The sequence below is a fragment of the Cygnus olor genome, chromosome 6, assembly GCF_009769625.2.
Source record: "Cygnus olor isolate bCygOlo1 chromosome 6, bCygOlo1.pri.v2, whole genome shotgun sequence".
In the NCBI taxonomy this organism is placed as follows: domain Eukaryota; kingdom Metazoa; phylum Chordata; class Aves; order Anseriformes; family Anatidae; genus Cygnus; species Cygnus olor.
In genome coordinates, this window is record NC_049174.1 from 14059657 (window position 1) to 14083555 (window position 23899).

At 42.7% G+C, this 23899-nt stretch overlaps 2 long non-coding RNA genes across 2 annotated transcripts in view; one reads left to right on the forward strand and one right to left on the reverse strand.

Moving 5' to 3' along the window:
• Positions 1–23899, reverse strand: part of LOC121072328 — a 94722-nt gene that overhangs the window by 32512 nt on the left and 38311 nt on the right. Inside the window, exon 2 of the long non-coding RNA XR_005821124.1 lies at positions 12608–12703. This is a non-coding gene — a long non-coding RNA (uncharacterized LOC121072328). The remainder of the gene's footprint in view (positions 1–12607; positions 12704–23899) is intronic.
• On the forward strand, positions 5056–9618 carry LOC121072327. The gene is made up of 4 exons (XR_005821123.1): positions 5056–5233; positions 5993–6142; positions 6239–6357; positions 7258–9618. It is a non-coding gene; the product is annotated as an uncharacterized LOC121072327 (long non-coding RNA).

Below are 23899 nucleotides of genomic sequence, written 5' to 3' on the forward strand. Positions count from 1 at the left end.
TTTCTTTTCATCAACATGCTGTGGCATTTAGAATGTTGGACATAAAACCTCTATACTGTATTAACTTGAAATTAAAAGCTGTGCAGCCCAATGAAGTGGAACATCACTACCATGGGTGTGAATAGTGTTCTCAAATCATAGCGCAAAATTATACAATTGGCACCTTTAACAAGCAGAAGGAAGTGACAAGAAAAAAAAAATCAAACAGCAAGAACTCATCTGGCCTGGGGAGGATATGCACTCATATAAGCCTTACCTACAGTTCCTCCTCCTTAATTGCAATCAATGCAGGACCAGCAGGGAGAGAAATCCATGCTTCTTTTCAGCCTTTGCTAGTTCACAGGTGTTTGCAACTTGTGAAACTACTGAGGATGTATTAAAAGGGCAGCTGTAATAAAGAAACGGTAGAGTCATATCCTAGCATGGAAATATGTGCATCTCTGTCATTGGTCATTTGGATTCCTGTTGCTTACCTTATTAAGCTCTTTCTGTTTTAGCTTTCTTCACGCCTCTTTCCCTGCTCCAGCAGAGGTACACTTGTGGAGACTGGTAGCATAGCCTTCTACCAGCTGACTCAATGTCACTTGTCTGCCATTGCACACCAGCAGGAATCCCTGCTCAGCATCTGACAGCTAAGGAAAGCTTTCAGGCACGTCAGTCAGAGAACTAGTGCCACTGGCACTGCTCACAGCCAAGGGAGAGAGATGCTGCACTCCAAATCTGTTCTTGTCCCACTGGGTCATATATAGGACAACCCATGCATAGAAAAACTGAGATCAAGGGACTTCAGAGCCAGTTAGACTTGGGGTGTTAGGTCACAAAAAGGAACTTGATGGCACTGAGTACACCAAAAAACTTTTGGTGGGGTCCACTTTACACTACTACGTGGGCAACTGTTCACTGACTGCAGAGTCAGGCACTACACTGCTGAACCTCCTGCCACGCTGCTGTTTTCAGTAAGGTCATAGCAGGAAATTAAATGAAGCCTGCACTCCTCTGTACAGACAGGCAAATCCCAGCTCCGTGGCGGGGCAAGGCCTAGGCACATGCATCCTCCCACACCCTCATTTCTGTGGGAAATAAACTGGGAAAAGCAAGCAAAATGGTGTTTTAGCCAAATCCACGTCATCCAGGCTGTAAGTGCAGAGTGCGCAAGAGGCTGAAGGACCCTGTCCAAGCCCATAGATCAAGTTTGCAGAGAACAGCCTCAAGTCTCCATTAGTCTCATTGCACAGAAAAGGAACAGGACTGTGTCCCACCTGAGCAGAGAACAAGAAAGCAAGTCAACAGCGGAAAAAAACTGATGACAGGATCTTATTCTCAGAGCACCTGCATTTCCCACTGATACCAGAGCTGCGGGTGCCTGGCACTTCTTAAAATTTAACCGGCTTATTCATCCTGTCCTAGGTGAGAGCATTTTCTCTGCTCTTTGTTTGGTGTGAAGCCTGTTGGGAAAGACAGAATGAGCAGATAATAATAATGATGTTTCAACATCTCCAGCTCATGGTTTCTTGCCATATTTGGTGATTGTTTTCTTTAAGCTCTGAACTCTGGGTCTGTGGGAATCTTTAGCTTTCTCTTAAAAAATGCTGTCTGTTCCTTTTGATGGGGTTGGAAAGGCTGAAAACCTGTCATCCAACAGAACTGAAAAATTATAAACCTAAAGAAAAGAACCTTAAGTGTGCACTACTTTTAAACATCCATGTTTTTTAACAGCGCCCTCCTGATTTTGGGGAAAATCTTGCTATCAGGTTTTGAGTGCTGAGTAAAACTGACCCTCACCAAGGCTTGCAGTTTGGATAAAGTCCCAAAAGAAACATTTGTAAATCAGAAAAAACAACAACTTGGATTATGGCAAAATGGCTTTTTTGGATTTTTTTCTTTTACTTCATGCTTCCAGTTGGAATTAGAAGCACAAAAGAAGCAAACTGAGGTTCACAGGTGAAGGGAAAAGGGGGACAAAAATTTCTTTTATTTCCACCCCACTAAGGAAGATACTTCCGCGCATGATAAAACCTCATGTTATGGCAAGTTGAGGCAGTAATTTCCTCTGCGCTCAGCAGCAGACCTGTACGGTATTGTATAAAACAGGAACTGGTCTCCCATTGAAGCTGCACCAGCAATGTCATCACTGAGTCTGTTCCTGAGACATTTTAAAAGTATTTCAAGATCAGACAGCGCTGGTGCAGACAGGAGCACAGGGCTGTGGGGAGAAATAGCACAGGAGCTTTTTGCACTGTGGTTGCTTGAAGGTTTAAGCATCAGTGGGAAAATCTTTCAGTCTCCCCTCTCCTCATTTCTGCTGCTGACACTTGCTGTCTGTGCCTTTAATGGTACAAGATAAATATGCAAATGTGTGGTTGTGCATTTTTTTTAAACATATTATGCCATTAAGGCTTACAGCAATCCTGCAGCCACTCTTCAGGGAGTGCTCCTTCAGAGCCAAGTCCATTGCAGTCACTGTCACAGAGCAAATCATCTGTGCACACACGTGCACTTACATACACAGCACTCTCTTCTTTTTTCCACCTCCCACTGGTGCCAGGAGCACCAGTAGCTGTCTACGGATTTCTGCTGGTGTATTGTAAAGGGGAGCTAAGCATAACATGGGCAAAGTGGGAAGACCCCTCTACAACCCCCACAGAAAGTCAACGGCGATTGCTACGTAGATCCACCTACCTGGATCAAACTCCCCTTCACCCTCTATCTCTGCTGCCTTATTCTAAAACTAGAGCTACTCAGAGTGCAAGGACTTCTGCTCTTTGTCTGTGGAAAACAACCCCCCTATAACCCTTTTGTCTGTTCATGTCACTCAGATGATCAGCCACATCTTCTGTTCAGTGACAGCTTCACAAAATGCACCTATTTTAGAGTGCTCTGTTGCTTTACTCCTGCATTTTTAAGGACTTATTTTAGCAACTAATTATCCTAACAGCCACAAAGAGATAGGGCCAAAAAATGTAAAACAACTTACACAAGAGAAATGAAGGCACTGGATTAGTTTAAAAGGAAGGAGCCTACTACTAAATTAATTGATGCTAGTTTATTAGGGTAACCTGCCAGAAAAGGTCAAGATGTAATTAGGACGGGTGTGCTGAGTGTACTGTACCCCTAATGCATGAAAAGCTGCTAGGTCTAAGTTTTCTAGCAGTACCCAAGACACATTAAAAGTCTTTGAGGACCACAAAAGGAAAGTAGATTGTGGAGCCCTACCTACGGAGTGGAGCCCTATGCTGCGTGGAGCCCTACCTATAATGCTCTGATTTTCTGCAGTGGCAGCACACTCTGGATGCACACAAGGATCCGAGGCCTTGAGATCTCTCTCTCATTTCACAGGGGATTTGCCAAGGATCTGGTGGGCTGCTCAACTCCTCATCTATAGATGCAATGGTTATTTCATCCAGCCAAATACTTCAACATTTAAGAGCAGATGTCAGTATGTCAAAGAGCATTGTGCTGTTTGTGTATTGCTCTCACTATGAGTACACAAGATGAGGTTTACAGACTGTTTAAAATGGTCAATATGGTATTTATATAGCACTCATCACCTGGGTATTCAAGCTTCCTACAAAAATAGACATTAAAAATCCTTTTTTTCCCCCCTCTACAACCAACTAAATCATTTTTACAGGCATTTTGAGAGCTCACGCACTCCTGTAATTATTGCCACGTTGCTTCTGTCATTCTCTTGGTCATGTTCAGGAGCACAATTCACTTCCTCTGGTATTAATGAGTAATAAATAATTCATACAAAAAATAAAAAAGGTACCTAACAAAAGAAAAATGGGCATACTTCATGTGGTGACTGCATTATATAGTCTGTGATGTCGTTTTCTGTGGAAAAACCCTGCAGAATTTAAGAGAAAATGATAACCTTTCTTTACATTCTGAACATCCTATAGAATAGAATACAATTAACATCTTTGTCAAAGAATATAATCCAGTAGCATGGCTCAAAAAGGTTGCAGAAGACAGGACTCTCCATTTCAATTCCAGAATAGAGTAGTATTACACTTCTATAGACTCTTATTGGTTTCATCCCTCTTAACTTTTGTAGGCCTTTCCCAGGAGGGTTTGCACATGAGATGAGAAGAATGGCAGGAGAAAAAATACTGTAGAGAGACAGGAAAATATCTGGCCTAAATTTGCTGCCAAAAGCTGTCTTGGGAGGCTTAGACGTAGTGGGATCATTCAGCCCCATGACAAAGGGGTCAGGTGTGCTCAGAAGAGGGTTAATGGGGAAAAAAACAGGGAAACAACAGGAGAGTGCCCTGCAGATACACAATTAAGCCGCTTTATCTGCCTAATAGCAATACGTGGAGTACCAAGTCCCTGGCTACTGCCATAGACCCCAAGCTGCTGCAGGGCAGCAAATGACCAGATACTTTATCTGTGGAGCTGCCAGACTGTGCTCTTCATAGCCCGTGACCAGCTCCTTTGCCCAAGGGGTCCAGAGGAAGCATCTGGCCCTTACATGACAGACAGCACGAATTACTCTGAGCACAGAAGGGTTCAGACATCTTTGTTCAGTTAGCATCTATCTATCCAATGCATATTGAATCATGCTCTATACAAACGAATCGCAGGGTAGCCTACCGTGATCTCCATGCTTACACAAACCAACCCCTTCCCACTCAATTGCCTTCTTACACCAGTCCTGGTATCAGTGTATCCCCACATAAAAGGGAATTAAAACCTTATTATGAGTTTGGCTGTGGCTGGTCAGTTCCATTGCTGTTTTTCAGAAGCGTAGCAGAAAGAAACTGAGAATGCTTTATTATTGTTGTTCAGTCTCCCTTGCTGGAGGGAAGCTCGTGATTGAAGCTCTAAGAGGGATCCTGTGCGGGTGGGATGAGGGGCTTTCAATGCAGTTTAGCAACAATCGGGGAAGCCAAAGGTTGGGTGCTGTTAGAAAATGAATATGGATTATGTTCTGTTAGACAAACACAAAAGGTAAAAACAGTCACCTGAAAAACACCGCACCACTAAGGCTGCAAACTCAAACACGGAGATGGGAGACGTCAGAACCATGCGACCTTAATTAACCCTCCTGTGTGCATGCATTATCTAATTGCATGAGCTTATATTAGTCCTTCCCAGAGGGCCTGTGGCTCATAATGCAGGGGACAGACAAATAACCACTGTGTGAGAAGCTGTTCAATATTTTACCTTCTCCTCTCTGTTTGTGTGGTCCCAGGCTTATTCGCTGAACACCATTCACTTCCTGCTGAAGGTAGGATTACTCATCTTATGGACATTCACATCACATTCCTGACTTTAGCAGCTGTGGACCTCACATAAATTAACACACTTGTTTTCATCTGTGTAAAAGGAGGGCTTGGCATTATCCCCATTTAGCAGAGGAGACCATTGCTGAACAATTTCAATGAGAATTTCCATTACTCTCTCTGAAATGGTTAAAAAGGCAAATGAAATATGGTTTTGCTGTTAGAAGAGCTGCCGCTCAGTTTTAATATGTGGTGCTACTGGTCCTGCATAAATTTTGCATTCTCTTCCTAACCAATATAAGTGCAGATATCCTCATTATTCATAAAAATGATTAATCCATTTTCAGAATCTCACTAACTCCTTTGATTGAGTGGGTCATTGTGAGATGAACCCCAACAACAGCCTAGTACTGAGACTTCAGCTGACCTAAAACAAAATTTCTTGGACCAGTGAAGTTGACTTTCTTAAATTTTATTGTATATCTTATTGCTCCTGATTGAAAATGCTGACTGATTTTTTTCTATTTTATGCATCTTTTCTATACCCTTCTACCACACTCTTTTGCCACCCCTTTCCTCACTACACTAGCTAGTTTCATTTGTTTTCTTCTGTCTCTCCCAACATAATATTCATGGCCTTGTTTCAGGTTCCTCTACTTCAGAAAAATCTTTCAGGAGGGGAAAAATATATATATTTTTTCCTTTAACTTTAAAACCCAACAGTTTTTAGAAACACCTGTCACTGCTTCCATCTCTCCAATCAGTGAGCAGTGCGGGTGTCTCTCTCAGTGGGAGCTGACAATTTGATGATACTTCATCAGCGTGGGACTCCTGCTGAGAAGTAGATTGAGACAAAGGAAATGCCTCTCACTATTGGAACAAATAAGAAATCAGATTTTCTAAGTTATTGCTAGGTAAGTTCCATTTTTTTTTTGGAAGTAAGTCTGCATGTCTGTGTACTGGCATTAGTACTGACTAGTCCACTCCCGTTTCTCTCTCACACTGCACAGTCATTAATCTTACCAGCAGAATGACAGTCCTCAGAAAAAAAACAAACAAAAACACCAGGCTGGGACTCAGGAGCTGTACTAAAATGCTGGTTTCACCAGAGACTTCCTGCAAACCTCAGGTAGGGTGTGTTTAAGGTCTCAATTCACTAAAGAATACAAGCCCGGAGCAACTCTTCTTTAAATAATCAGGAAGTTTATCCTTTTTCTGATGGCAGGTGTATTCTTGTTTGGATTTTCAAGAGTGTCTGCATTATCAGACTGCTTTATCTAAAATAGAAAGAAGGAAGGCCTTATATTACACAAAAAGTAAGCTAGTACTGGAAAGCAGGGAATGTAGGAATGCAGGGCAAAGGAAGTGGGGAGGGAGTGAAGTGCCAGCCCCCCTGAAATCAGTTGGAGGTTTGCTCGACAAATCAAGCAAATCAATCAAGCAAATCAATCAACCTTCCCACCCATTATTTGGGAGGGAATGAATGCCCTATTGCCTCCTAGATTGCTTGTAGTGAAGAGGGTCACAGCCTCTCTGCAGGTTGCCAGAATATTTAGTGCATGAGTGGCTGCTGACAAAATGCCCAAACTCAGGTCACAATAAGAATAACCAGCTGATGCAAATTGCTGTTGGAAATCCTCTGTATCATTCGGTGTGATGGAGTTCCTTTTTCTTGCATTATCGATAACAGGGACCCTGTAAAGCTGAGAGATTCAAAATCACCAGCAGCCGTCATCTGGACAGTAAGGGACAAGCAAGATGAGTGGTAGAGGTTACTCATATACGTAGTGCCACAGGGCTACAGAAAGCATGGCGTCCGTGCTCTTAGCACGATACAAGTGCTCTCTGTGCTCATACACACAGGGAAGGAACTGTACCTAGTCCGTCTTTCCAACTGGGATGGTTTCTGTCCCTTTGGTCAGGCACTGGGCAGCCCTCAACAGCCAGGACTAAGCCAATATACTGCAGGCAGGAAAAGCTGCATCTCTGGAAATTTAGATGGTCAATGCATGCTGCGTTTCTTCTGCAGGTAGATGCTCTCTCAGGAGACCATGGGAGAACGCTGTAGCACCAGCAACATCAGTCTTGCTGGTGGAAGTAACCTGCCCTCCATCTCTGGGGCTTTGTGCTTGGATCCCACTGACCCGCAGACACACATCTGTGTTTTCTGTACTCCCTTGAGATCTTTCTTGGATGCCAAGTCCTGAACAGCCTGCAGTACAGGCCACGGCTCATGATGTCCAGCTGACTTCTACTGCCATAAACAGGATGATATTTGTTTAATTTAGTGAAATAAATGCCTCTCCTAGCTGTTTGGAAAGCAAATCCCTCCTTACCCTCCAGCTGGTATTTGCTGTACTTGAGTGAGACTGGTAAAAAGCTTGGGTTATAATTGAATGCTGCTATGTTTGTGTAGAACCAACAAGCTTTCTTAATGCTTCTTAGGTCTTTTTAAGCCAAGGAACTGCTCTTTTCCTTGCTGGAGCTCTCCAGTGCTCTAACAGCATTGCACATAGCAGATCTTCAAACAGGGACAGCAAGCAAAACTGAAGCAGCAGGTACTGCCGCAGAGCATAATAATACATTTGTGCAGGACTTTACAGAGCTTTCTGAAGTTCCTCACAACAGTCACACAGTACCTCTTCAGTATTTACCAACAAGAACTGCCTATGGTCCTGCTAGCACAGCGCTACTAAATGGTAGAGCCATGGTCCCCGCCTAGGCCTTCTCTTTTCTGTAGGTCTTTGCTATAATCCTTATCCCAACGTGAAAAATTTGGACTTTACTGTTAGCAGGCATCCGGACACTTCTACAGATATCCATGCTGACAGACTCCTGAGAGACTATTTATAATTCCAGTGCTTTTGAGCGCAATGATGTTTTTTCCATTGCCTTCAGCAGCAGCAGGAGCAAGTGTTAGTACTGAGAAAAACTGCAGAGATATGAGGCCAGAACGAGTGGTGATTAAATGAGTAGAAGCTTTCAAACAGGACTGAGACCCAAAGTCCCAGATTTTTTGCCTCTTCTCATCCAGCTCCACAGAGAGTAAGTTAATAGAAATATGCATGCTTTGGAATGTAGTACATATTTCCTCCTTTCAAAATTTATGTACGTCTACTAATTTATTCTCTTCAATGATGACAAGAGGAATTCAGGCTGATGGCTGGCGCTATACCATATTAATTGCTTGCTTTGCAAAAAACATCTGTGCTACAGGGCCAAGTTCTGTCTTCTGCTTCTAGTTGCCTTAATTCTATGTATATTCCCATATGTCCTTCAGTCTCTTCTTCTTACTCTTCCCTCCAAATTTCCCCTTCACTTCAGTGCCTCTCATATTTTATGGGCTGTCTGATCACATGCCTAAGTCAAAGAGATTTCTTCCAAATGTTTGCTTTCATTCACAGCTCCCAGTTCATGTTAGGGGAGAACTGTAGATAAAGGAGTGAAAAAGATGCATTGCTTACATGTGATCTTAAGTCATCTTAATTAAGACGACTTCCTCATGAGGAACACTCCTTAGAAATGTCTATGGTCTGCAGAGAACCCAGTTGTTAAATGAAAAACATGCTAGAAGACCACCACAACTTTAGCCAGTAACTAACAACTCACTCTGCCTCCAGGGTTTAACTGATGGATATTCTAGAGAGCCCACTGTTGCCGTATGTGAGAATAAATCATGCTTCAATTATTGCATCTTATAGCCAATTGCAGCACAGGGAACATGCTTTGCCAGCAGCTGTTATCAGCATACTTGGAATTCTTGACCAAGATCATTGAAAACCCAATATGAGAACGAAAGGCTACAAATTATATCCATAGTATGTTAAAGTTAAGACAGTAGGCTGTAAAATAAAGAGAAATCTCTCTATTAGATAGAGCTGTCTCAGAGTCACTTCTTCCTTTAGAAATCATGATCTACACAGTTTCATAAATCGATGAAAGGATTTTGACCATTAAACTTAATTGATACTGAATTTAAAGGCATGAACTTAAATCATTTTGCCATTTTCTTTGACAATTAGTTTTTGGCATTGCATTCCTCTCTATCACTATATGAAGCAAAAAATCACAAGTACTGAGGAAGCAAGATTAGCATGTAGGAAAGATGAAGCACTGTGAGAAGCGACATCTGGGGCAATGCAAAAGATGTTTCAAGGAGTGTAAACAGGCAGAAGTAAAAACAAAATAAAACCTGACTTTTAAGTAAAATCAGCAACAACTTGGATTTATATAGTGCTCCATATGTTCTAGATGAATAACACCCAAGGCGTTTTAGAGTGAAGTAAGGTAGGAAGCACGCTCAAGGCGAGAAAGTAAGAAAATAATTAAATTTCTTGAAAATGTTTTCAGCTTTGAGTAGGTGTAATTCTTCCTTTTAGATGGCTGTTGGTAATGGTGCTGAGGTGCTGTTGTTTTACATAATTGGCTTTGGATGGAAGCCATGCTGCAGTGAAAGAGCAAAGACTGCTTGTAGTTAAAATGCTCATTCTGTTTATTTATTTATTTTCTAATATATATATTTTTAATGTAATGCTGCAGCAGAAGTCTGATTGCTTAGGAAAATCTACCTGGAAAGAAAGAACAAAAACATTTAGCTGTTTGGAAATGTCATTGAGCCTGTTAAGGACAAAAGCAGGCCTTAGGTGGGAGAGAAAAGAAAGAAGTACACAAAGACAGTTTTTCCCCATTTTTGTGTTTCTTACCCCACCTCTAGTTTACAGAGGAGAGGACTGAGAAAAAGGTTCTCGAAGGCTGCATCTAGGTGGATTTCTCCAGCTCTGTGTAAAAATTAAAACAGCATTGTTGTAGCATCTGTAATAACAAAGGACTGTCAGCAACGGAAATAAATACAGCACACAGTAAACAGCTGCCTAACAGTTTCAAGCATGAATCACGATCGCAGTGCTGTGATTGTTTTCTTGTTATATGAGTTGCACAAGTATAGTACAAAATGGAGTCTTTCTATTTCTACCATTCATGAGGCACAGATCACCACATCAGCTAAGATTTGCTGGTGATGTACGTATGTGTCCCTTATTCAATTTCCTCAGATGGGAAGTGCCATGTACTGTTAAATTACTCTTCCTCTTTCACCGTGACTTTATGTTTTCCACAGGATAGAAGATCAGCAAGTTAGTCATTTGTTTAGGCCACCACTGGTAAACTGCAGGTGGATGACTATTTTGTACATGGGCATTTTTCTGGCCAGAAACTGTAATTACTGTTGCTGCTATGAAACCTCCCCATGCTTTCTAACATTAAAAGCATGCTCAGATCCTGGGCCCCCAGTCCTAGAGGTCAGTACAACTGTACCTTCAAAGACAGGCCTTGGAATAAGGCTTTGATTTGTCAGACTGCTGTGGAATTCCCAGAACAGTGAAGCAGGCAACTGTGCATGGCTACATGCCAACAGCAGGAGTTTTACAACTTATTAAAGCAGTCATCATCTTCATCATCACTTGGATTTATCAACTGTATTGTCCTCAAGGCCTCTGTCAGAAACAGGGCCTCACTGTTCTTTATAGACAGCAAGAAGATACACAACATGCTTCAAAGAGGTAAAAAAATTAAGCTTGAAAGAGGTTATCAAATGTCTTCTGTCTTGGAAAACAGTAGTGATAGCCAGTATTCAATCTGTCCAGCTGGCTCAGGGGTACTTCCTGACTTCAAGGAAGAAAACTTGCCAGTTTTTGAAATGAATATATTATTATTACTGGTATCTTGCTTTTTAATCCTTCACTATGTGTATAGCTTGCTCTTCATCAAAAAAAGGAAACCAGAAGGGTGCACACATGCTGCCAGAAGTCTGCTAGAAGAGGATTCTTGGCTAAAATTTTCAAAGCTGCTTGAAAGGATTTCCTGCTAACTTCAGTCCTGGAAATCTACCTTTTGCTGCATGAGGATAATGAAGAGGCTACTCATCAACACCAGCATTTAGTTAGCTTTATTCCATTTTTATTCCAAAATTTCCATTTTCCCTTTAAACTGAGGGATCTTAGGCCCAGAGCTTCCTTTTTTAGTGGTTACTCAGTCTGATGACTGTGCCTTTATATAACAATTAGGGAGAGGGCAAAACACCCTATCTATAACCTGCTATATAACAGAGAACTGCAGATTGCAGCAATCCCCAAGGCTGATTGGATGGACTGAGCTGAGCACTGTAACCCAGCTCTTAATGTCAAGGAAAAAATATTCACCATCAGTAGCCATCCATTATGTGTAACAGACAGCAAAAGGTGATTGAAGTGAGTTTTCTTGTCTCGTACATGATGATCAACAGAGGTAGAGTCATAATAATAATCTAGGTTAGGCCAGTAAGGCAGTGATTTTGTGGGGTTTATGTTTATCCACCATGTGGAACAGATATAAAGTCATCCAGAGCTAAGTTTTCACCATAAACTGGAAGGTTACAACTGTCTCTTACTTCTGCGAGATGCTGCTGCTGAGTATTATATGCTAAATATTTCCATGAACATTTATTGAAATTACTGCTGAGTTATTAGCTCTGATCACGATCTAACTGATGCAAAAAGATTGTTCCTCAGGGCCAGGAAAAGTTAAGAGAAAGGCAGTCTTGAAAAGATCGCCACAGATGAACAAAACACGTAAGAAAATGGTAACTGAGATTTTTGTTACAATCTTATTTTGTATCACTAATGAGGTCCTAGGAATCACATGAGAATCTTGCTCTAGTCCCCATTAACTTCTCAGTGCATCAGGAAACTAAGCCAGCTTATGGTGCCCTGCTGAAAAAATGTGACTCCCTTAATAACAAAGAAAACCAAGGGCATAGTAGTTGAACATTCAGCCATAACACTATTACGTATGCAACCAAGATTGCCACTGGAGTTCCCAGAAGGCCACAGACTTCAAATCAAAGGCCACAACATGTTCCCAGGAACATAAAGCCCAAGTTGCCAGCTCCTTAAACTATCTGAAAGAGAAGCAGCCGTCCAGTGCTGCATCGGGAGTCAATAAATGACAAAGGTAACTTCTGTAATGCATAAAGAACTACAATACAGTCTTATAAAAAGGAAACACTGGCAATCTCTTTCTGTTTTAAAGCACTTAGTATTTTAAGTATCTCTACTACTCAAATAGCTTTTTTCTGGTTAATATAGCAGCTGTGATTCTTAAAGTTCTGTTTTCGCTAAAGCATGCTGTCTCAGTGACTGCAACCAGCTTTCTCTTTTTTGTTTCCCCGTGTAGTAAGCAAGAATAAAACATATCCTCCCTTACACATAGAAACTTTTTTTCTCTCTTCTATGCACATTGTGATTCTGACCACCCGTTTCTAGTTAGGATGGGTAACCCAAACCAACAGAAATCTCATTTTCCAGGTCTCCACTCCCTCCCTCAGGTTCTGCCATCCCAGTTACCTCAACTTCGTTAGTAGTTGTAGAGAAATGGAGATTACATATGATCTTTGGCTCCTCTGTTCCAGCCAGTGACATACTGGCAATAATCTCTTCATCCTGTGGAGATAAAGAGAGATAATTAAGACAAACTAGGCCTGCTGTTGTGCTCCCTGCTGGGAGGTATTAGGAAGGAAGACATACGGGACTATTTTAAAAGACTTGAGAGGTACAGACGAGTTTTACCATTTGGGGATACAGGAGAACCTTTTGATGTGTTTTTTTTTTAGAACGATACAACAAAACTGTGTTACTTTTAAAAAATCTTTTGTGCAGGACCTAATGATTGAATTTATAACCTGATACTTGTGTGCTGAAGTTAGGGGTCAAGGAAATGCTATTTTAGTACCCATGGAAGGAACAAAACCTATTTTATGTTAATGATTTAGAAAAATTAGATAGTGTAAAACTTCCTTCCGTTTTCTAAACTGGCTCCTTGGGAGATGTGATAATGCAGAGTTTTAAAACACTTTAGAATTTGCATAAAAAAAAGGGAAATTGTGTACAAAGAAAAACACAAACATGTTCAGAATGCCTACTGCCAGCAACATCTTGGCATTTGCCAGTACTTAAAGGTTATGTCTGTCATGTTTAGATGTGGCATAAAGTCTTTCACCCTTTCCCAAGTAATTGGACATCACACTGATAGGTAAAATTGAATGTGTTACGAACAGCTCTCCTATAGACTTACAGGGCTTATTGACAGGCAGTGCTTGGAGAGAAGGCCTAATTTTATGCATGAACATGTCATGCTGGAATAATTATGCAACTGCTTGCTTTCCTTCCTCAGTACATTGTGAAACCCCACAATGGTTCCTGGAAATTCACACCTTCTTCTGGTTTTGCATAAACGTAATTGCTGTGGTTAACAAGGGACAATATATTCAAGATATTATTAAGCAAGATTAAGACCAAGAACAAAGAATGGAATAATTATATATATAAAATTTTCTTGCTCTCAAGGTGTAGGAAACTGGCTTCAGCCTACACATCTTTTGTAAACAGCGGCAAATGAAAAACTGGTTCTAGTTGGGGAATCTACAGTCATTCGTTTCCTTCTCCTACTCTCTTGGTTGACTGATAGAAATGTGCAAAAACTGAGGTAGCATTTTGCCTCTGGTAAGCTTGGCTTATGGTCTTTTAGTTCAAGGCAAGTTTAACCAGTGTGAAGTATCCCATCTTCTTCTAAAATAAGAAATCCTTCTGGATCATAGCTGAAAATCACTGACAACTGACTACTATCTAGCTCTCACCTGAACAAGCTGACTGAATATTTATGGTTAAGGGAAGGAAAATGTTGGGGTGGCAAGGACCGAAATTGAGCCGAACTTGAGCCGAAAATAATTGGCTGCTGGGAGGATGGTATTGGGGGATGAAGGAGTATCCTTATGCTTTCCCTGTTCCTATTCTCTCCAGACATCTGTTCAATGCCATAGTTATACTTTTTTTTTTTTTTAAACTGGTACATAATGTTCATGTCTATATTTCACATTTGGAAATGCATATTTCAAACAGCAATACAAAAACTATCCAGGAAGAATGCATAATCTCTGAAAAAAACCTGACAGCATTCCTGTTACTGTTCCATTTCTAAATACAAAACTGACTACCATAATGCTGCTTCTGTTTGTATAGTGAGACACGTTCATTTTGTGTATGTGTGAATGGCATGAATGACAGTCTCCCTGTTTTGATTTCTTTGCTGTTTAGGACTTCTAAGCTTGCAGACCTCCTAGAGAAAGACCCAGGCAGTGCATGGCTGGCTTATGACATCCTGTTTGAGACAGAATAAAATCATTTTGCTCTTGCCAATCAGCAGTCCATTGCTTATCAGTGGTCAATTCCCCCCTCTTTACCCTTTTCACCCTGCTGTCAGTCTGATTCAGCTTGCCTTCATTCCTTCCCCTTCCCTGGTATGCTCCTTTGGGTCCTCTCCCATGTGGCTGGCACCAGCAGTAGTGCTGCCAGAACACAGCTGCTCTGGGTGCACCATAATGGAGCAAACCCATCTCTCTGTACAACTGCAGCTCACAGAAATGCAGATTAGTGCTGGCAGATGCTGCAGGGAAAGCAGTGAATGCCCATGGTATGTTTTTGTGGCACTCGTGCTCACTGCTAAGGTGCCCAAGCAGTGCTGAGGTTGCAGGACTGGGATCCCTCCTAGCTTCACGTTTCCTGGTTCTCATCGCATTTCCCTTACCCACAGTCTCCACTTCCTTGTTTTCAGGTCTGTATTAGTCATCCCTGGCTCCGGGGGACAGGAGACACCACAGAGCCATTTTAACTCGGCCATGGGGGTCTCCAGCAGAGGGGTGCTTTGGCTCTGAGCTCTGGTGGGCCCCTTCCTAGAGCTGCAGAGATACTTCAGGAGCCTGAGGTAGCAGACCTGTCAGGCTCAAGATTTGTTGAAGACAACAGGAACGAGCCTGCTGTCTCACGATTTCCAACCAAGGAGAAGCAGGTAAAGCTTTAAACTGAACCTCCAACAAAACAGGGGACTGCTTGTTCGGGGTAGTAACCTGACTTCCTGTTGGTATTCTGCCACTTGAGGGATTGCTACTAGGGCAAACAACACAGGGGAATATTTGTTCCCTTCCTTTCGCATTAATTTTGAAGCATCACTAACAATTTTCATGCATTTTTTTTTTTTTCCTTTGCTTTTCCTATTTGCATTTACTCAGAAGCAACCAGAGCATATCCATTTCTGAACTAAGGTTAAATAAATGCTGTTAGTTGATGACTAGCAGTTGTGCACAAATGCTTTCATAAGAAGGTAAGTTTTCTCAAAGCTGTTTGCCTACGGGTAGATGGCTGTTCTAATGGCATGTTCAATAAGCATGCCATTATTTATAGGGCTCGTGATATTATTCATATAATACAGGTTTATATATATAATATAATAGCAGGTTTGATCTTTGCCAACACCTAGGTCCCTCTTTGCAATTAGCAAAGTAATGCATTGTATCTGCCACCATTCTGCTGCTCACCCACTCCTCATCTATAACTTCTAAAAAAAAAGGATTGAGAATACCAAGTCTTAACATAAAATAAATAAAAAGGAATAATGTCTATTAGTACCTGCCTCTGGATTTAAAAGGAAGGGCAGATTACTTGAAGAGAATACAAGAAAACTTTCCTTACATCAACAAATAATTCATGACGTGTATATGGGTATCCAGCAACTCTATTATTGCAGTAGTGTGACAAATACTGTGAGAGGGACAGCAAATGGGATGTATCATTCTACTGTCTTGACAAAGATTATAGCAAGAACGGGAAACGGGACAAATGTAACTCATTCTGGAGACAGTCCCAGAGCTGTAATCTCATTTGTTCTTCAGCATGAATTATACAGCAGTGCAGAGGATGAGAATGTGATTTTCACCATGTTGTATACTTTAATCACTTTTCTTTGCTACTAAACAAATAACTCAATGTGAAATGCTGATAAATGGGGGATATTAGTTTTTGAACTATGAACTAAATGAACAGAAGAAAGCTGCAATGTAAGAGTTCTGCCAGTTCCATTAAAATTTGATATGGGACAAATTCAGCTCAGGTTCAGGCAAACAGAATTCCTGCAGATTTCTGAGAATCGTCTGCCATGTCCCGGAGTGGAGCTGGACCCATGCCCTTGCCTTCCTTAGCTTGGAATTGGGCCTTTTGGAGATCATTTCAGAGCTGGGTGTCTGCTTGGTGGGAAGTCTTGATCTGGAAACTATGGCGGAAAAAAACTGTGGTTGTAAAGTCCCATTGGACCTAACTCTTCTGGCAAGAATAGGGGGCAGCTTGACTGTTGTTTATGCCAACAGCTGATTGGATGTTGTTTGCTGTGGAAAGGCAACATTTGAAGCTCCGCAGGGAGTTTAATCCAAGCTGAAATCCTTAGGTAATCCATTCTGTAGTAGAAGACAGCTAGGAAGCTCCCTAAGGTACACATGGTTTTCCAGATCTCATCTCCTGGGTAAGGGGGACTTTGTGAAAGTCGTTATTAAGGAGAGGAAGAACTAGCTATTTTGTGATATATTTGTGTGATAAGCCGTTTCCAGAGTAGCTTACAGTCCCTCTAAAACCTCTCTGTATGAAATCCCTTAGGTTTCTTCTGCATGCTTAGCCTGCAGTTCTGAGACAGACTGAAGAATGCGTTTCCCCTTTTTTCCCTTTGTGTTTGCTACTTGTAACTCCAAGGCACCAGGAGCAGGTGAAGGGCTGATGTGACCACCGGTGAATTAGGCTGCTATGACAACAGCGAGAGCAAAGAGACAACCTGGGCCCTGAATTTATGTAAATGGGATTTCCATGTTCCAGGTGGCTAGAGGGCTTGAAGTGACAAACGATCCTTCATGAAGGTAGATGAGAATATCAGGACTCCCCTGGTGCGCAAGCAATCACGGCGTATGTGGGAAAGCAGGAGACAAAGTTTTGTTTTTGAATCTCAAGTGCACTGTGATGACAATGCAAGCAGTGGAGTGGCTCGTGTGAATCCAAAATCAGCGCATGTGAGCACCAGAGGAACAGTCTGGGCTCTGTAGGAGGCTGGTGTGGTTTAGAGTGGAGAATTGCCTTTGAAAACTTTAGGAACTGAAACTCAGTTCTTCCTGTGCTGCAGGACTGGAGACAAAACATACAAGTCCTACTCTTACCCATGGTTCAACCCTGTTCTTAACTTTTAGGATCAGGTTTTCAAAATCAGTTGAACATAGTGGGACATGTGCCAATGTCTCTGCACAAATCCAGCCTACACTGCGAATTACTGCAGACTGTGCATCCAGTTTCCCCTGCCTGCCTCAACCTCCCAACCTCAGTGGAGCGCTGCGAGGGTTAGCAAGTTAATGCTGCGAACTGGTAAATGCAGCAGCGCTCGCTGGGCAGCAGCAGTTTCAGCCCCACCGGGTGGAAGCTGGGGGACAACAGAACTCTTCTGTATAACACTGAATCATTGCCTCACTGGGAAGCAGACCACTTTTAAATGGACAAGCTCAAGTTCTGCTAGGGATCCCAGATTACACTTTGATTTCATCAGTCTTCTGAGAGAGCTGCTGAGATTGGGCCAGCAAAGGAAGGAAGAGAAGGATTTTTCCTGGCAAGTTGAAAGGCCTGGGAAGAGAAAAGAATGTGTTAAGATTGTTCATCTTCTCTAGAGTTGAAGAGCCTCTTTTTTTTTTTTTTTTTGTTAATTTTTGAATGAATAGGGAGGATATTTGGGATGGCAAGAATGCTTCCTTAAACACAATTTTTCCAAGAAACTGACCTTTCAGGAAAAGTGGGCATGGACAATGTCCAGGGTCTGAAACACCATGGTGAGTTTAGAGTAACATGAGTGAAGTAAGACAATTTATTTAGGATTTATGGTTGCTCTAGGTCAGACCAAAATTTATTAGTCTAGGACTGTAATTCCCTTGAGTCCTGGCAGGTCTCCAGGCTGCTGTGATCTCAGTTTCTCAGAGGACAGATCTGAAAGCAAGATGTCTCAAATAATGAAATACTAAGTTCCTGTTATTTAAAGACAAAACCAAAAATAAAATCCTTCATTTGCAGTGTTACTACAAGATGCACCTCTCCATGCCATGCATAACAGCTGTAGCAGCTGGAGGCCAACAAACCTACACACCCAGAAGTTGCCTTCTGAGGGAGGAAATCCCATTTCCTTTTAGAAAAAGGCACAAAATCTATGCCCTTTCCCATAGCAGTTAGCCACAACCATGCTCGTAAGCAGGGCACTGCACTGAGGCAGTGCTCAAGACCTCCCAGATGCTTTGGTCTAGGAAAGATTCCCCTCTCTGAGATAGAAATAAGAAAGATGAGTTGCCTGAAGCCGTCTCTTGAAGGATTGAGCCCCTGGCCAGGCGCTGGGCAGTGGGAATCATATCAGAGTTTCCATGTACCCACCTATTTCAAGAGAAAGTATTCAGCCTCCTCCCCTCCCAGCCTTTCTTTGCTAGCAAAGTGCCAAAGCTGCTACTGCTTCCTCTATAGCCAAAGAGCAAAAATGGTGTAAAAAGCTCAAATGAGTTTGTTCACTCCAAATTTCATCTGGCTTCATGGCCATGTGCTGGAACAACGAGCTGGGCTCCTTTGCCTTCTGTGATGCCTGTTAAGTCAACTGGCTCTTGGCAAGACTACTTGTGGATAGGGCCAGTTTACACTACCACGAGTTGTTTAAGTTCCTGAAACCATGGCCAGAGTTTGGCTCTCAATGGCTGGGACAACCACCAAGACTAACCCAGGATGGAAGAAGCTGTCACTGTGCTAATCTATCACAATAGCTTTGCCTCAGCTGTCAGGCACAAGGGTCTTGGATACGCTGTTTGGGATAGCCAAAAATTACCCCTGATTAACATAGCAGAATATTAACTTCCCTTCAAAACATGATGGGGAGAAAATGTTGTGTTAGAATAACGAAGCTGGCAGCGATCTGTTGTGGTGTCCACGTGCCCTAGGGAGACAGTGGTGAAATGAGGCGATGTAACAAAAACCTTGTTTTGAATTTGAGTTTATTCTTGTCTTGATTCCAAGTCCTCTGATTTCACAACCTGGCTGAAGACTGGACTCCAGAGGACAACAGCTCAGCATAACGCTGGCAATGCTTTCAGCTTTCTCTTTCCTTCCAAAATGGGCCCCGGTGGGCCCTGACGAAGTATCCAGAGGCTCCTGACATCCCTGCGAAGCAGCCTACACAAACGCTAGCTGCTTTTCCTCTGTCCTCAGGTCAAGGGAGAAAGCACAGATCACAGAGGTCAAATGTGAAAAGAGCCTGGTCCTAACCCAGGCTCTGCTCAGGAGCAGAAAGAGGGGTTTCTAATGTGGGAAGTGTTGATTTCACTCTCTAAAGGCTTTGTGTTTGATATTAAAAGGATTTGGAGACTGCACAGATTTAACAGCCCTTTCTCTCTTCATCGCTTTCTGCTCCAACCTGCTTTTGGTCACTTTCATTCATCTGTCCATGGCTGGCTGCCTGGATTAGTTTTTTTTTTATTGAATACATTTCCCTGCGTTAACAACATATGTGACAAATAAGTAATGTGACTCATCAAAAGGCACGGGAATGCAATGTTCCAGCTATTGAAGGACATTTAGAATTCAGCAACTTGCCACCTTTGTGTCAGTCCCAAAACACTGTATAATGTAAACAGACAGATCTAAAAGGAGATGCAGAAGTACAAACTTGCCCAGAACTCCGCTTGTTTTCATTCTCGTTTTAAATAAGTAAACTGAAATGAAATCTACTGACACAGTTTTGGCAGTTTTGATTTACATTTCCTCTGAGGCCCAGTAAACATTTCCTCAAGATCTTATCTAGGGTTAAAAATATTTCTGTGTTTCAACACACACCTTTAAAACGTGTCAAATGCTTTTGCCAGTTTGTGCAAATACAGTTGTTTCTTCCCCTTTTACTAGGAAAACCTTCTGAAAAGAGTATTCAGAGGTGACATTAAGTCCTTGAGAAGAGTATTTTTTGCATACATCACCTATGCAACCTAAATGGTAGGTGCCTCTTCCAACCACAGATAGGAAAACCCCTAATTTTGAGAGGCTAAGGCTAAAGGAGAATGCCAATCCTGTTATGGTGGTGCTGGTCCTGTGAGCATGATTCTTCCTTGCCTGACACACCATAGCTCCTGGTTATGTGCAACAAGCATCTTGCAAAAGGTTCAGTTCATATTCTGTGAGTTTTCTCAGGCATGGAGACAGACAGACGAGAAGGTCACTGAGGAATGCAAAGGGTCTCTGCGGTGTGACTGGGGTCATCTTGGTACTACCTGCACTGGGAAATGGAGCCAGGAAGCATGCAGGACAGTCTAAGGATGGGAATAATCCCATCAGATGTGGGGGGAGGAATGCCAGGTCCCTCACTGATGGGGAGGGTGGTGAGGCAAGGGCTTGATGACAGCAGAGTAGGTGGCACAGCTTGGAGAAAAGGTGCCAGCAGTGTGCACGGGGTGCAGATGCCAGCTTTAACAGCCAGTTCGACTCAACCAGCCGAGTTGCTTGCTGAGACACAGCAGCACGCCATCTGACTTGGCCAGAGCACTTCTGCAAGGAGCAAATGGGGGCTAACACACTCAGATGCAACGTGAGGTATTGCTTTACTCTTGCAAGCGTGTAGGAAACAGGGAGAGCATTTTCCTGCCTTACCACCTATCTTGTGCATCTGCACAGGCTTCAACACAGCCTGACCCTAACCTTTTCTCCTCACTACAAAATTCACCGGGAAGCCAACATGTATGAATTCCCCTGGAAAACCAGAAGAAGTTCTTGTCTGGGCTTCCCAGCTAAACAAGGCACCCCAGGAAGGACAACAACCACCCTACTAAGGCTCTCCCAGTTTTCTCCTGGGGACCTGCCCATACCTGGGTCCTGGAGAACCCCACTCTTGAAACAGGGTTTCTACTTTGATGTGGGCTGCGGAAAGGGCGCTGGGGTATGCCGAGCTCAGCTGTTGTATCCTGTGACAGATTTCCTAACTGTAGCTGGGCAAGCTGAAGACAGACTGTCATTTCATCATTTTTGGACAGGGATCCCCCCTTTAACACTTAACTATTATCCACATACTGGTATTCTGGCAAGTCTGTGCTCACGCTAATCTGTTAGGATGGTCCTGTTCCCACTCATAATGTGGCACAGTATGTCAGCTTCAACCAGGCAAGGATGCCAACCTCAGTTGGATTGTGAATAGCCTGCAGAAGAGCCTCCTGCTGGTGGAAGAAGTGCCAAATTAGGCCACATGCTCTCTCATTGGGATGTACTGTGCCCAAAGCTGCTTTGGTATCAATTATGGAGGGAGCAACACCCTCTTGCAGAAAAAAATGTGTTAACCCTTCCATTTCATGTGCTCTATCTCTCCTGTTCAATTTCCATGTGTTATTTCTGGTGTTTGCCTGGACAATATGAAGATATTCTTCTTCCATGACAGCTAAGACAAAGGTCAGATGTGGCTGTTCAGATTACAAGCCCCAGCTCTGTTTGTTGTTGACTCTGGAGCTGTCTCTTTCTATTAAACCGTTTGCCATTGAGACAACAGCTCTAGATGCTGCAGAGACACTGACTCCAATGGCAGCCTTTGCCCCCACTGGGTTTACTGTCCTACTGCTCGATGTTTCTTTGCAGAAATCCAGGTGTCCCATGGTCCTGTGGACTTTGGCTACCTCCAGAAAACCGGTGAGTAGGTAAGAGACAGGTACCCTGCTGCATGTATCCCTCTGAGCAGGACTTGCTCACCAGTGCAGCATTACCCAGGTCAGAAGAGCTTCTGGACCTGCCTTTTTCTAATCAGGATGATCTCTACAGTTTCAGGCAGGCAGCTGCATGAATAGAGTACCATACCTATCAGACTAAACACAGCCTGCCAGCCTCAGTGTAACATCTCTTCAACAGTCCCGCATTGGTGCTGAATTATAACTTGTTTTTCTACAGCCTCATACTTGCTTCTGTCTTTCCAGCTATGATGCTGTTTGTCCTTTGTGTAAGCACCAGCCTTTTTTTTTAAACAATATGAATGGGGAACAATATACCGCCAGCTAAAATGGTTGCCTTTCCACACTCACTCACCGCAGGAACTCTTTAATCAGTAGTGTCAGCCAGGGACAGAAATCTCATACTTGAGAGATAACAGTTATTTGCTGGCAACTTCTTGTATGATAAGCCCAACAACTGGGTGATTACACAGTTCCTCAAATAACACAAGAAAATGATGCACCACATTTCCAAAAGTACATGTTGCAGCATCTGGAAAATTCATAAGAATTTTGTCACGTTTTTTTCTCCTCCTGTTTTTTTTTTCTGTGCTCTGAAATCTGAATGTAATTTTGACATTTTTGAGCAATCCAACAGCTTTTCTGCAACAAAAGGCTCCATAAAGAGTATTAAGTCAATGCTAGAGACAAAGTGCAACTGATTAATGGGAGACAGTTTCTGGCATAACTAGGCTGCTTAAGGTCATAGCTAAACACTTTTTCATAGCTGCTTCATCCACTGAATTGCACTCGCATGGTTGCATTGCTAGTTGAATGGGAAATGAGCAAGTACATGTTGGTTGACTAAATTATTAAAATACATAAGTTGGAGCAAAGCTATTTCTGTGAAAACCCTGCTAATGAAGGGAGACAATGCCTTCGCAGCAGTGAAATCAGTTTAAAGTAAACAGGTGTGAGAAAATGGCATTTCTAAGCACTGACAGTGTGTTTCTAAGGTGCAGGGGAGACATCTGCGAAGTAATAAGGTTAGTTTGCATCTGGGTGATGCACCTTTATAGCTAGGTGGAGGTATTCAGTCTGGTTTAAATGCGGATCTGTGTTTCCAGCTATGCTTGGGGTTCAAGACCAGCCCGGGACATGATTATAGGCTTGTGATACAACAGCTACAGACGCATAAGAAGGAGTATCTGCCATGCTGGTGCATACTCCCAGGTGTTGGGTTTTATTGGCTGCTAAGCTAGGCAGCTGCTGGGCAGGTACTTACTGGCAAAGGAGAGCATCTGCTTTCTCCCTTTCCCTGCAACTCCATGTTGGGTACAGCAGTCTGGAGAACCACAGGAGCTGCAGGGTCTCAGAGTGTGGAGAAAAGCCACACTACTGCTTAGTGAACCGCAAAAGACAGGTAAAAACGTGGGTGAAAAGAGTGCTAGACAGGAGTCAGAAGTAGATTTGGCATTTCATCAGTGAGACCTGATGGGCTTGTGGTTCAGGTCTACAAACACCTGAGATATTCTTGAGATTTCTATCCCAGTCACAGTATTTTGTGGTATTTGTGCCCCCTTTGGGTGGCACAAATGGGTGGGTCTTTTGAGCTGAAATCTTGCTCGAGAAGCTTTTGGATTATTTTTGGCAATTATCTCCCTGATAATCAAAGGACTTAGAGCTTTTCTGTCTTTGTATCCAAATCTGAAGTTGTTTTCAGACAGGGGTAATTAAACCTAAACATCCTTAGGTTCTTAACCTGCCATGATGTGAGTAGGGGTCTGCATTTGTGGTTGTGGTCTTTCACCCTGTGTCTAGGGCAAGGAGTGCAGGCTGAGATTTCTAGCACCGGGCTGCACTCAAGAGAGGGGAAAGCCATCTGGATTATTCTGCTTTCTCCTCTTCCCTCCTATCAGGTATTTGTTTTTCTCTTGGAATAGCAACAGCAGGTGCTGCTTTTGTGCTTGCACTACAAGTGAAAGAGAGACCGACCTACTAGCCTGCTGAATTTCATGGTACCCTGTTGGTCTGCACTTGTGGGAAGGCAGAATAGACAACATTAATGGAGCTCAGATTCTCT